The sequence below is a fragment of the Monodelphis domestica genome, chromosome 1 (assembly GCF_027887165.1).
Source record: "Monodelphis domestica isolate mMonDom1 chromosome 1, mMonDom1.pri, whole genome shotgun sequence".
NCBI classification, from domain to species: Eukaryota; Metazoa; Chordata; class Mammalia; order Didelphimorphia; family Didelphidae; genus Monodelphis; species Monodelphis domestica.
The window spans coordinates 338,516,560-338,529,849 of record NC_077227.1 but is presented as its reverse complement, the minus strand read 5'-3'; the positions used below and the strand labels follow the sequence as shown (position 1 = coordinate 338,529,849).

The window sequence follows — 13,290 nt, the reverse complement described above, 5'->3', positions numbered from 1 at the left end:
CAAAAAGCAGTTGGAGAACCAAAGCAGTCAGGAATCACAGCAGATACGGCAGTTTCATACTAAAAACTAGAGATCTTGGAATACATTTTCAATCCTGCAAATCTGAGTACAATCTTTTATGGGAAAAGAAAAAGCCTTTTAATGAAATATAAAAGCATTTGAATCATTTCTAAAGAAAAGACCAGAACTGAGCAGGGACTTAGAAATATAAACACAATGTTTAATTTTAAAAGGCCTAGAAAGGTAAACTGATTTAAGAAACTTGGGAAAAAAAACATATTACAGGGGGCAGCTGGGTAGCACAGTGGATTGAGAATCAGACCCAGAGATGGGAGGTCCTGGGTTCAAATTTGACCTTAGACACTTCACAGCTGTGTGACCCTGGGCAAGTCACTTAACCCCCATTGCCTAGCCCTTACCACTCATTTGCCTTAGAACCAATACATAGTATTGATTCTAAGACAGAAGGTAAGGTTTTAAAAAAAACAAACATATTACAATGTAGTGCTAACATTCTAACAGAGGGAGATGAAATGAGTATTCCTTCAGAACTTCAACGTGGTAAGGGAGTCAAATTAAAAAAAAAAACCAACAACCCAAAACAGGGATCATTAGGGTTAACTAGTTTGATTTGGGAGGTAGAAGGAAAACAGAAGGAAGGGCAAAAAAAGACACTAGTGTATAAAGGAGGAAAGAGAGTAGCACTTATTAACTTTCATAAATGGGTTTCATGAGAATACCACAACATGGAGGAGTAGAAATTAGATGAATTTTCTCTTAGCTGAAATGGACAAAGTAGTGAATATACACAGTTTGGTGGAGAAATATATCAAACTCAACAGGGAAAAAGTAGAGATAAAGAAGGGATGAGGATTTTAAGAGGAAAGATAATACCTAGGAGAGAAGAGCTGCACTTAAGTCAAATTTCTTGATCTTGTGAAATATAATAGGAGTATTATTGTGCCATAAGATATGAGCACAAAAAGGGTGATTTCAAAGGGGTCAACTGACATACAGTAAACAGAACCCAAAGCCATTTCATAAGGCCAGACAGCAACATTACAATGAAAAATAACATTGACAGAAAATATGTCCAATGTGTTAAAGACATTTTGTGTAACTATTTTTATTTCTAACTGAGGTTGTTCCCCCCTTCTTCTCAGTTACTTTGGTGGGTGGGTGGGAAGAGTACCTACAGCAAAAAGAGGACTATTGAAACATTTTTAAAAATTCATAGATGAAAACAGAAGGAAGTTTGGAAGGAAACAAAGACAAGCAAGACAGTTTAAAAAGAAATTTAGATAATTTATATCTGTTTTCAAAAGCAAGTGGTACAAAACAGATTTGTAGTTTCAAAGATAATCCTTTTTTTGGTGTTTGGCTGTGTATATATGGAAATGTTTCATTTTAATGTTTCAATTTAGTGTAAAAACCATTAAAGAAAGCATCAGAACAGTTCATTTCAGAACAGCTTACATAAACTTCAGGACAAAGTCAAGGAGGGCAATGTCGGTACCACCATGTTAAATGCATATATTTTTAAAACATTACATTGAACAGATTCATAGCTTCATGTACCACTCTCTTTTTCAATTTTTTTTTGTATAGGGAAATATTAGTGTTTGTTGATGATTTTTCAAATTTGTAATAAAAAACCTTTTAAAAAAGACACCAGAAATCAGATTTATGTAATGATTAATCCATCAGTCTTGATTCATGAAGACATGATAAAACATGCTTCCCTCTTCAATAAAAAGGTGGTAACTGAGTGCAGAATGATCCATACACTTGGTCACTCAGTCAATACTGTCTTTTGTTTATTACGTCTTTTCCTGGTTATAAGAGTTCTATGGCAGTGAAAGGTTATTGGGAAGACAGTGATATTCAAAAATATGAATTAAAAAGAAATTAAGAATAAAATAAATTGCTAGTTTAATTGCACTGTTAATAGTTTGGGAACTGCTTTTAATACAGGGTGAAAATAGGTGAAGACATTTAGAAATTCAATTTTGTTTTTTACCTTTTGAAAATAACACAGGGCAGCTAGGTGGGTCAATAAATAAAGAACCAAGTCCAGAGACCAAAGGTCCTGAGTTCAAATCTGGCCTTAGTGGCACTGGGCAAATCGCTTAACCCCAATTGCCTAACCCTTACCACTATCCTGTCTTAGAATAGACACTTAGGCAGAGATTTAAAAGAATACATTGAGACAGGGAAGTTTCTGGAAGCAAATGCCCACTGCACCTCACATCCTCTCTATGTTCACTTCAGTATACCCGAAGACTCCAAAATACCACATGGGCAAACAGAATTCTTACCTCATCAGTTCTAATAGTCAATCTGTTCCTAGATAAGCCCATTGTTGTAGTCATGGCTGGGTCCTAATTTGAGGAGCACCTCAAGAGGCCTGTATTGCTTTGGAGCCAATCCTGAAGTATAGTCTCATACACAAGGTGGGGTCTAAGGTGGTCCCATACCAAATCATGGCCTGGCCTCAAAGAAATACAAACAAATGCCAACCTCCTCTCCCTCCAACTGCTTATATGTTTAGGTGTTCTCCAGACTAGAGCTAGTAATAATAACAGCTGGCATTTCTCTAGTTCTTTAAGGATTGCAAAACACTTGTGAAAGAAATACCACAGATATCATTATCCCCATTTTACAGATTAATAAGCCGAAACACAGTGGTGAAATTATAAGGTCTCAGGTTGAAAGCCAGTTTCCCCTGAAATTCCAATGTTCTCTCAGGACTAGGCTAGAGGAGCAGACTGACCTACAGGGGTGGGGGTGGCACAGGGAGAAGTTTGGGGCAAAATTCTGTTAACCGTCTCATTGTGAGACTTCTTGTATAACAACTTATACCTCAATTCTTAAAGCTCTTAAAGACAATGAAGGAATGTAATAGAGGGTAGTATTGGAAATCCATATATAGGTATAAAACTAAAGGGCCATTAGTTGTAGAAGTAGATAACCCTCATATACATACATATACACATCTTTCAAATTAACTTCTATAAACTAAACAGATAAAATTTTAAAAGCACTGAAGAGATAAGAAATCTATTTTGCAGAGGTTCATACTACATAAGAGGTATGGGTTTTAAAAAAAAAGACATGGGGGCAGCTGGGTAGCTCAGTGGATTGAGAGCCAGGCCTAGAGATGGGAGGTCCTGTGTTCAAATCTGACCTAAGACACTTCTCAGCTGTGTGACCCTGGGCAAGTCACTTGACCCCCATTGCTTAGCCCTTACCACTCTTCTGCCTTGAAGCCAATACATAGTATTGACTCCAAGACAGAAGGTAAAGGTTTAAAAAAAAAAAGACATATCAAGGATGGTTCAATAGCCCTGTGCACCAACCCAGCTCTGAGGGTTACTTGGGTTTGGCAGGATGAGACACATGACCCTCTGTATGGGATTACCTTGTCCACAAATACTAGGGGATGGGAGTATAGAATATCATCCTATATTAGGCTTATCTGATAATAAGGAAATACAGAAACCAGGGAAGGGAAACAATCAATCAACAAGTATTTATGAGGTATGTTATTATATTAGATGCTGAGAATATAAAGGCCAGATTAAACCAGTCCCTGCATTCCAGGAGGTTACAATCTAATCTGCTAGGGGAAATACATACCCAATAAATAAATAAATATATAATACATATTATATATATTATAAAATATATATAATATAATATAAAAATATATATATATATAAAATATATAATATATTAAAAAAATAAATAAAATTCTTGTAGAGGTAGGAGGCCATTAGTAGCTGTGGCAATCAGGAAGGTGGGGCAGAGCTGAGTTTAGAAGGAATTCTAACATGAGAGCAGATATGGGTGGAGACTAATAGAGAGGAGACCCAAAGGCAGCTAGGATAGAGAATTGAGTCTGGATTCAGGAAGTCCTAGGTTCAAATTTAACCTCAGACATATCTGAATTGTGCAACCCCGGGAAAGTCACTTAACCCCAGTTGCCTAGCTCTTACCACTCTTCTGACTTAGAATACATGACAGAAGGTGTTAAAAAAAAAAAGGTTATTGGTACACACTAACACAAAAAGGAAAGAGGCACAGAAAGCATAAAGGAATAAAGGTGTCAGCCTTCAAATCTAGAAAAGCCTGCTGGAGTTCTCTCCATGATGAAAGCAGAATAGCTAATAATTATTCAACTGGCCTTAAAAAGGTATGTAAAGTAAGAACAGATTTTATTCTGGATCCAATTCTCAATTAACACAGAAGAATTAATTACTTAGATAAAAACAATGGAAAGTTTAGGAGAAAAGTGACTACTTCAGCATACATGGCAGAGGGGAAGGAAGCTGGGCATTATTCTATGCACACCTTGGAATCAAAGAAAGCATATTCCATAAGATTAAAAAAAAAGGATAAGCTGAATACTATGAATTCTGAAGACCCAAGGAGAAATAATTCTAATAATGAAGAAAAATGGGAATTATCTGAAGAAGCCATTGCAGATTTACAAAGAAGGCATAAATTTAAGATTATTAAGGATAAATATTAAAGTGAAGCAAAGGGAAAAGGCATAGCATAGTACTCTAAGAATAGTGTCAGTGACATGGGGAATATGAAAATATGTATTGGGTGAAAACATTGGTATAACCTCTATCAAACTATTTACCACTTCATTCTGAATCAATTGTAAACTGTCAGAAGACAACTGTCAAAAATTGTTTCTACAAGTAATAGAAAAAATAAAAGAAAGTTACAAGACAAGAAAATGAACTGTATTGGGGAAAAAAGAAATCAAAGATGAGGCATAAGAGACTGGATGAAAAGGATAGATGAGCCCCCAGATCTTATTGGAAGGAACAGAGTTGGCAATTCTTTTCTCATTCAAGTTATTGTGAGCTGTCAAGCAATTTTGAGATTAATATAAGATGGCTCTTGATTCAATAAACATTTATTAAGCACCTACTAGGTGCCAGGTACTGTACCACAGAGAGATACAAATAAGAAAGAGTTACTCTCTACCCTCAAGGGCCTTACAATCTACTGAAGGAAGACAACACAAAAAGGAAACTGGAAGGAAGGAGATGGCCAGTTGGGTGGGAGGGGTCCCCCCAATGTGCTATGAAGTCAAAGCCAAGTAGGGCAGGTGGTGAAAAACAGCACTGAAAACTGGCAGATATGATTGTAATCACTGTCAGTGAGAGCTGAATGATTACAGAAAATGGGAGAAGTCTCACTGTCCTGTAGAAAGGTCTCAATCAACAAAAAGAGCCTGCAAACTCTATAGGCCTAAAAGCTTGAGTTTGCTTCTTTGCAAAATTCTAGAATGCTTATTAAAGAGATATTTTGTGAACATCTGGAAGAGGAAGGTGGGATCACAAAGGTCACACTTCAGCAAGGATGGGTCATACCAGATTATCCCAATTTCCTTTTCTGACAGCTACAAAGAATGCTGTGAATATATACAGATTTTAGCAAAGCATTTTATAAAAACCTCATGCTCTTCCTGAGAAAAAAAACAAAGAGATGTGTATTTTATGGCAGTACAATTGGATAAGATTCAAAAAGTAGTCATTAATCGTTTTCTATGGCTTAGAAGGAGGTTTCCAGTGGGTACCCTAAGAATCTAGGCTTGGCCCTATGCCAGGATTTTATCAATGATTTCCATAAAGACACAGATAGAATGTACATCAAATTTTCAGGTGATGTAAAGCCAGGATACTGAAGAACTGAAGAGTAGTCAGAATTTAAAAAGATCTTGATAGGCTATACCACTGTCCTGGATCTACTTAGCTGAACGTTTACAGGAATAATATAGTCTTCCATTTGAGTGTTTGGTTTTTTTTTAACTCACTTCACAAATACAAGAAAGCAAAGTTAAATAGCTATTTGAAAAGGACTAGGGGGACAGCTAGGTACCATGCCTGAGGTCAGGAGGACCTGGCTTCAAAAGTGACCTCAGATACTTCTTAGCTACATGATTCTGGGCAAGTCACTTAACCCATAACCTAGCCCTTGCTGCTTTTCTTAGAACTAATATTAAGACAGAAGGTAAGGGTTATTAAAAAAAAAAAGGCTAGGGAGTAATGAACTGGATTCTAGTTCAATGAGTTAACAGTGGGATGATATGGCATCCAGAAAAACTCACATGATCTTGGACAATCTCTAGGGATAAGAGGAAGCTAGATCCCCTCTCTTTTGCCCTGCTCAGACTACATGTACTATGCTCAAACATCTGATGGGCTCTCATGTGAAAGGAGGATTAGACTTGTTCTGTTTGGCCTCAGAGGGCAGGAATTAGAAGGAGAGAAATTTCAGGGAGGCAGTTTTATGCTTCATGATATAAGGGAAAACTTTTGCAAAAAACAAATGCCTACTAAAACCAGAATGGGCTGCCAGAAATGGGTTCTCTCTTGTCAATGGTCTTCATGCGGAGGAGGCTGGGACTACTAGTTGGGGTTCTTGTAGGAGATTCTTTTTTCGGGGTTTAGAGTGGCCGAGATGGCCACTGAAGTCCCTTACTATCTGAAATTCTGTGGCTCCAGTTCTGGGAATTACCCAATTATGCTGCTCTGGTCACTTGGTCACAGAGGGAAATGTTTTTACTTTTTAGTAAAAAGTATGAATTATGTCCAGTATTCAGGAGTATCAAGGCAGTCACTACATTCTTGATACCAGGTTAGGTGGATTCGGGATTTCCATAACCATTTTAATGTGTATTGACGTCTTATTGGTTTCATCCCTCAGTGAGGAGGATGATGTACCTGTTTTCTGGTATTCCTTTCAAATCCGCCTCCTAAACTGCTTCCTCAACTTACCTCTTATCTACCCAAACCAAAAGGGTTCCTTTAACATTCATTCAAAAGGTGTTTTAGATAAGGACAGAGATTAAGAAAGCTTGAGGGATACACTTTTAGGACTAGTGAAGCAGAGCCAGAAAATCATATTCTCTGCAGGGAACAGAATAGGCAAAAGAGAAAAGAAGCCATGAGACTATCCCTGTAAATGAAGCCGATTCTTGCCAATACCTTCTGCTTTACCAGGCTTGCAAGCCAGATGCATTCTGCTCCAAACCAATGGGCTTTGCTAAGCAAACTGTATTTTCAAACTGTAATTGTCTTTGCACACTCCTTTACCCCTTACTGCTAAGGGGAACATGTTGGTTATGGTTGAAATAAATTATAAAAAAAAATCTGCTTCACTGATGGTGAGAGGTATGAAGGGAGGGGCAGATACTAGAAACATGAATTTTTTTTTCCCCATTGCTTGCTATAGTCATCTTTACATCATATATACAAATTATTTTTTCAACATAGTAGTCATTGACTCTTTCTACCGGACAATGTTGTTTTTAAAAGATGAGGAAAGAGGCAGCTAGGTGGTTCAGTGGATAGAGAGCCAGGCCTAGAGAAGAGAAGTCCTGGGTTCAAATCTGACCTCAGACACTTCCTAGCTGTATGATCCTGGGCAAGTCACTTAACCCCCATTGCCTAGCCCTACCTCTTCTGCCTTAGAGTCAATACAGAATACTGATTCTAAGATGAAAGGTTATGGGTTAAAAAAAAAAGACAAAGGAAGGGAGTAAAAACAACAAGGAAAGGCAACTGCTTGACTACAGGGGCTGGAGGGGATATGACTGAGGAGAGACTTTAAATGAACACTCTAATGCAAATACCAACAACATAGAAATGGGTTCAGATCAAGGATACATGTGATACCCAGAGGAATCATGTGTCGGCTGTGGGAGGGGTGGGGGGGGTGGGGGGAGAAAAAGAAAATGGTCTTTGTTTCCAATGAATAATGTTTGAAAATGACCAAATAAAATAATGTTTAAAAGGGGGAAAAGAGGAAAGAGAAATGGACTTAATAATTCTTTTTGCCAAGTAAAACTCAGAATTAAAATGGAAAAGTAGTTTTTGTCTCTGGCTACATAAAACCTTGGGAATATCACTGTGTCTCTCAAGGACGTACTTCCTCTTATGTGAAATGGGGGTTAGACATTATGAATGTTCATTCCTGGATTAAATCCTCTAAGCTTTCTGTGCCTTGCTAATTTGAATATTTTTTTGTTTTATCTCAGAAATTTCTCCTTTTATATTTGTCTCCACCCAGTCCAGTAGCTCCTACTTTGACCTGTCCAAAGGCACACCCACCAAGGTTTCCTGTTCTTTTTCTAAGGCTGTATAGCATTGTTAAATCCCAACCAACCTCACTACCTACACCCCTGATAAGAATATTCCTAAGAAAACAAACTCTCCATGATGGTGCAGTGATTACAAACCTAAAAGAAAACGTATCACACCATTTTAGAGAACAATTTGGAACTGTGCTCAAAGTGCCATAAAACTACATACCCTTTGATCCAGTAATACCAATACTAAGGTTGTATTCCAAAGAAATGAAAAAAAAGGGGGGGTAAAGAACCCTCCCTTTGTACAAAATGTTTACAAAAATATTCATAGCAGCTCTTTTCATACTAGCAAAGAATTGGAAATCAAGAGGATGCCCATCAATTGGGGAATGACTGAACAGGTTATGATATATAATTGTGATGGAATACTGTGCTAAAAGATATGGCAAAAGGTATGGCTGCTTCAGAAAAACCTAGGAAGGCTTACATGAACTGATGCAAAGCGAAGAAGTGAGCAGAATCCGAAAATTGTACACAGTAACAACAATGGTGTAATGAAGATCAACTGAATGATTTAGCTAGTCAGCAATACAATGATCCAAGCTAAATTCCAAAGGACTTATGATGAGAAATGCTATTCACTCCCAGAGAAAGAACTGATGAAGATTGAAGAATACTATTTTTCACTTTTGGGGGGTCTGTTTTCTTCTACAACATGACTATGAACATGAATATGTTTTACATGAGTGCACATGTATAACCTCTATCAAATTGGTTACCATCTGGGGGGTGGGGGGAGAGGGAGGGAAAGAATTAGGGATTCAAAAAAATTTTTTAAAGAATACTAAAAACTGTTTTTACATGTAATTAGGGAAAAAATAAAATGTTGTTTAAGAAAATGATATCACAATTCAAGGAGGCAAAGCTTAATAAGCCCTGTCTATCCTATTAAAGAACAGTAAGCCCCAAATCAAACACCATACCCCTATTTCCCAAAGAGGCAACTCAATCACTAATACTTTACCAATAACAAAAATTTGAAAAGATATCAGTAAAAATCTATTTTTTAAAAAACCACCAAGGGCATATCTAGAAATGACTGGTGTAAAAAACAAAAGGTAAATAATAAAACTGTTACAAAATAAATCTGAGAGGCTTAGAAGTTTCTGCCAAAAATACAAAGTGGCCAATATATGAGAGCCAAACCTATGTGCATCTTCTAAAAACACTGGTTGAAGAGAACAGAACAGAACTTGACCACTAGAATCTGCTTACACTGTGGCTTAATTGTTTTTCTTTGTCAATTGGATTTTTGGGGTGTAGGGGGAATGACCAATATAAAAACAAAAGGTACTAGATATCTTGAATAGAGACCATCTACAAATTTGCAAGGCATTAATAAAAGAACTCAGCAGGGGAAGCTAGTGACTCACTGGGTAAAACCAGGCCTGAAGTCAGAAGGACCTGGACAATCTGGCCTTATATGCTTCCCAGCTCTGTGACCCTGGGCAAATTGCTTAACCTCATTTGCCTAGTTCTTAACGACTCTTCTGCCTTGGAACCAGCACTTAGTATTCATTCTAAGGCAGGTTACAAAAACAAACAAACAAAAAAAAACAACCTGCATGATTGGAAATTAATATACATCCTAAGCATCAGGAAAATCTGAAATAGTCACTTTGAGAAGGAGCCAAGTGCTACGGAAGTGAGAGTTTGCCTAAACCTCTTCAAAGTGTCCCACATACTAGAAAAACCTTGTGTTAAACAGAAGACTTGTCAGTTTAGGAAACTTATTTTAGAAATTCTCCCTTCAGTGCCAGAGACCTGAATTCTGTGTTTGTTACTACTTAGACAGCACTTGGTGACATATTTCTTGCACTATTCTGTGCACCCGTAAAAGAAACTGTTACAAGAGAAAGCCAAGAAAACAGAACCTAGTTACTTGTCAAGATTTTTCTTCAAAATCTATTTAATGGCTTGATGTAATCAAATGCTGTATGTTTTTCCTAGAGAGGTCCTTGTTTATAGGATTTTTAAGATGACTATATTTGTAGTATTTTCCTGGGTCCAGGTAGGGAGAAGGATTTCCGCATGTGATACCCACCTTGGATGAACCCCATAATCCTGGAAAGTTGTGTTTTAAAATTACTTCTAGAATAAACCTTCAGATCTGTTACTATAGGCAGCAAAGGGTTAAGATCTAGGCAAAGTGGCTTAGTGCTGTGACCAAAATTGCTTATTGACTTGACTTCTGTCAGGGACAGCTTGCACTCCTACATCAGCATGAATCTAGTCATTATGGAAAGCCAAACCAGGTGTGTGCAAAGGGAATTGGGCTCTCAAGAAGAGAAATAAAACCAGCAACTATTAAGAAAGTCTGAAACAGAGAAGACAGAAAATGAGGCTTTCGAGTTAAAAGGTTCTGATTCTACCATTTACTTGGCAGAGAGAAAAAATGGGTGTTAAATTAAGAACTGAATTTCCTTTTTTAAAAGGCCAATTGAATCATACTGCAGCAAATACATAGAAAATTAAGGGCCTGGAACATGGTGGCCCCAACTTGAACTGACCTATTGAAAATGCAGGTAAAAATGTAAGGTTTAGCTTAGAAACATCTTAGTTTAAAATACTTGTTATCTGCTTTTGAAAGAAAAGGCTAAAATAATAGTTGGAATTTAAAGATAAATTGGTTCCAAAAATCTGGTCCTGAAAAACAAGACTTTCTGCTATTACAAGAATAAATACCAGCAGCCTGAGACCTTCAAATTCCTTCCTCTACTCTTAGAAAACATGCTAAACAAGACTTCTGTGTCCCAAAGGAAAACACCACAAAGGAGAGAGGCTCACAGCATCAAGAGGATATCTATTACTTACCAGAGATGAAAAGTTCCCCATTATTTAGGAAAAACAATCATTAAAGCCTAAGAATGAACTTACAAAAACCATTTGCCTGCATTTTTTGACAAGGAAAATATGCACATATTTCCATTTCCCATTCTGACCTAGGACTGTACATAATATTTATAGTACCTGTGGTTTTGGGAGCTTCTGGAGGGGGTCCGCCCTGCCAGCCATATTGTGGATAGCCTTGGTATGGGTACCCTGCATTAGGGGGTGGATATGGTCCTGGAGGCCCAGGAGGATAAGGCCCAGAAGAAGGATATCCTTGAGGTTGCTGTGGATATGGTGGATATGGGGCAGTTGGGCCTGGGTCCGAGTAGGGTGGAGGATTTCCATAATTCATTTTGGAATGAAAATTTTTCCTAAAAGACAAACAAAAATTAATTAATTTGATTTCAACTTAAATCAGTTTTTTAAAACTTCTAAATAAAGTATGTGATTGTTAATAATCAATAAATATTTAATAAATGCTTAGCATGTGCCAGGCATGGTGCTAAGCAAAATCTATCAGTTATCCTGTTTAAAAAGAAAATCTCTGAAAACTCTATATACAATATGAGATTACTTAAATAACATTAACAGTATGATTAAGCAGAATCAACCACATGGTAAAAATGTATAATTTGTACCTAAGCTGTTCATATTGCAAGCAGGTTTCTATAAACTATACCACATCACAATTTTGAATTTTTTCTCAGTCAATGAGGTTTGATAAGGATATTGGGGAAGAGTCAGGTAATCCCAGCCACAGTGTCTCATGACCAAGAAAGCTGAGACTCATTTCTCCACTTTGGTGGTTCTGCTGTGTTCCGCAGGCCCACTGTCACTGCACTATTTTTAACCACTGTTTGTCACAATGAACTGTTTACATTTGCTGCTAAGCATCTCCTTGGAAAAAGATGTCTCCAGGGATTCTCTAGGCATGCCGCTAGGGTTCTATCACATTTACAGTTTGCTCTTGGGTTTTTAGCTTTTTCAGCCTATCACAGGCCTTATTTTACCTGCCCACTCTAACCACCAGGGATCTTTCTCCTTTTCTCAACGAAAACCACTTATTGTGGGGACAACCCATTTGACACTTAGCACATATATTCTGCCAGATTTCCTAATGCTGTCTTTATTGGTTATATTGCTAAATAAATGTCCAAGTTAGCATGTTAAAACCTTAACTTTAAAGGCTCTTCTTTTTCCTCTTATCCCCCTACATGCTTAGCACAGTACCAAGGAGAGACATGACATATACTCAAATATAAGTGAAGCAAGGAACACAAAGAAGAGAAAACCTAGGAAAACTCCTTGACTGGCCAAGAAAATTAGGGTGATTTTATCTAAATGAAAATACAGCTCAAATGAATTAATATTTCCAGTGACTCTTAGAAATGTCTTAAGGGTGGGATCACAATGTCTTGAGGCTTTCTCTTTAGAGCAGAGCTGTTCTTTCATTTCAGAATTCTTTGTGCTTTTTCCAGGGATGTAAGTGCTGAAGGGACTGACTTTGGAAACAAGGCCAAGCTCTACTGTGGTTTCTATTGCCAAGTGGCTTTAATGGGAAAGGTATTTATTTTCCCTTTCTATGTTCTCTATGTGTTGAGGAGAAACAAGGTAGGGAGAGAATTGTCACATTAACATTAACAAAAACCTTTGGATGAACTTAAGAATGAGTCAGATAGTGTTAGATCTTACAGAACTAACTCTTCTTGCTTTTTGCCCCCTAATTTTGGATGTCTTACCCAAAGCCATCTAGCTAGTAAGAAGAACTAGGCAAGATTTAGAATTTAGGTCTCTCTGATTTTTAAGATAATTACTTTATTCTGCCCCAATTGCATGTAAAAACAATTTTTAAACATTCACTTAAAATTTTTTTTTAGTTCCAAATTCTCTCTCTTCTTCTTGCCCTTCCTCCTACTCCTCCCTCCCTCCGAGATGATAAGCAATCGGATATAGATTTTACGTATGGAATCATGTAAAACTTTTTTCCATGTAAGACATTTTGGGGGAGAGATCTCAAACAACAAAAAAAGGAAAAAAAGAAGAAAAGAAAATGTCTGTATTCAAGCTCTATCCGCTCCTTCTCTGAAGGCAGATGGCATTTTTTATCATGAATCTCTGGCATTATCTTGGATCACTACATGTTGGGAATCACTAGGTTGTTCACAATTGTTCATCATCCAATATTGCTGTCACTGTGTACAATGTTCTGGTTCTGCTCACTTCCCTTTATATCAGCTCATATAAACTTTCCACATTCTTCCAAAACCATCCTGCTTGTCGTTTCT

General features: G+C 37.3%; 1 non-coding gene across 1 annotated transcript in view; it reads right to left on the bottom strand.

Moving 5' to 3' along the window:
* Positions 1-11,279, bottom strand: part of LOC103095048 (uncharacterized) — a 36,719-nt gene extending 25,440 nt beyond the window's left edge. Inside the window, exon 1 of the transcript XR_008915120.1 lies at positions 11,144-11,279. This is a non-coding gene — a transcript (uncharacterized LOC103095048). The remainder of the gene's footprint in view (positions 1-11,143) is intronic.
* Between the last annotated feature and the right edge of the window lie 2,011 nt (positions 11,280-13,290).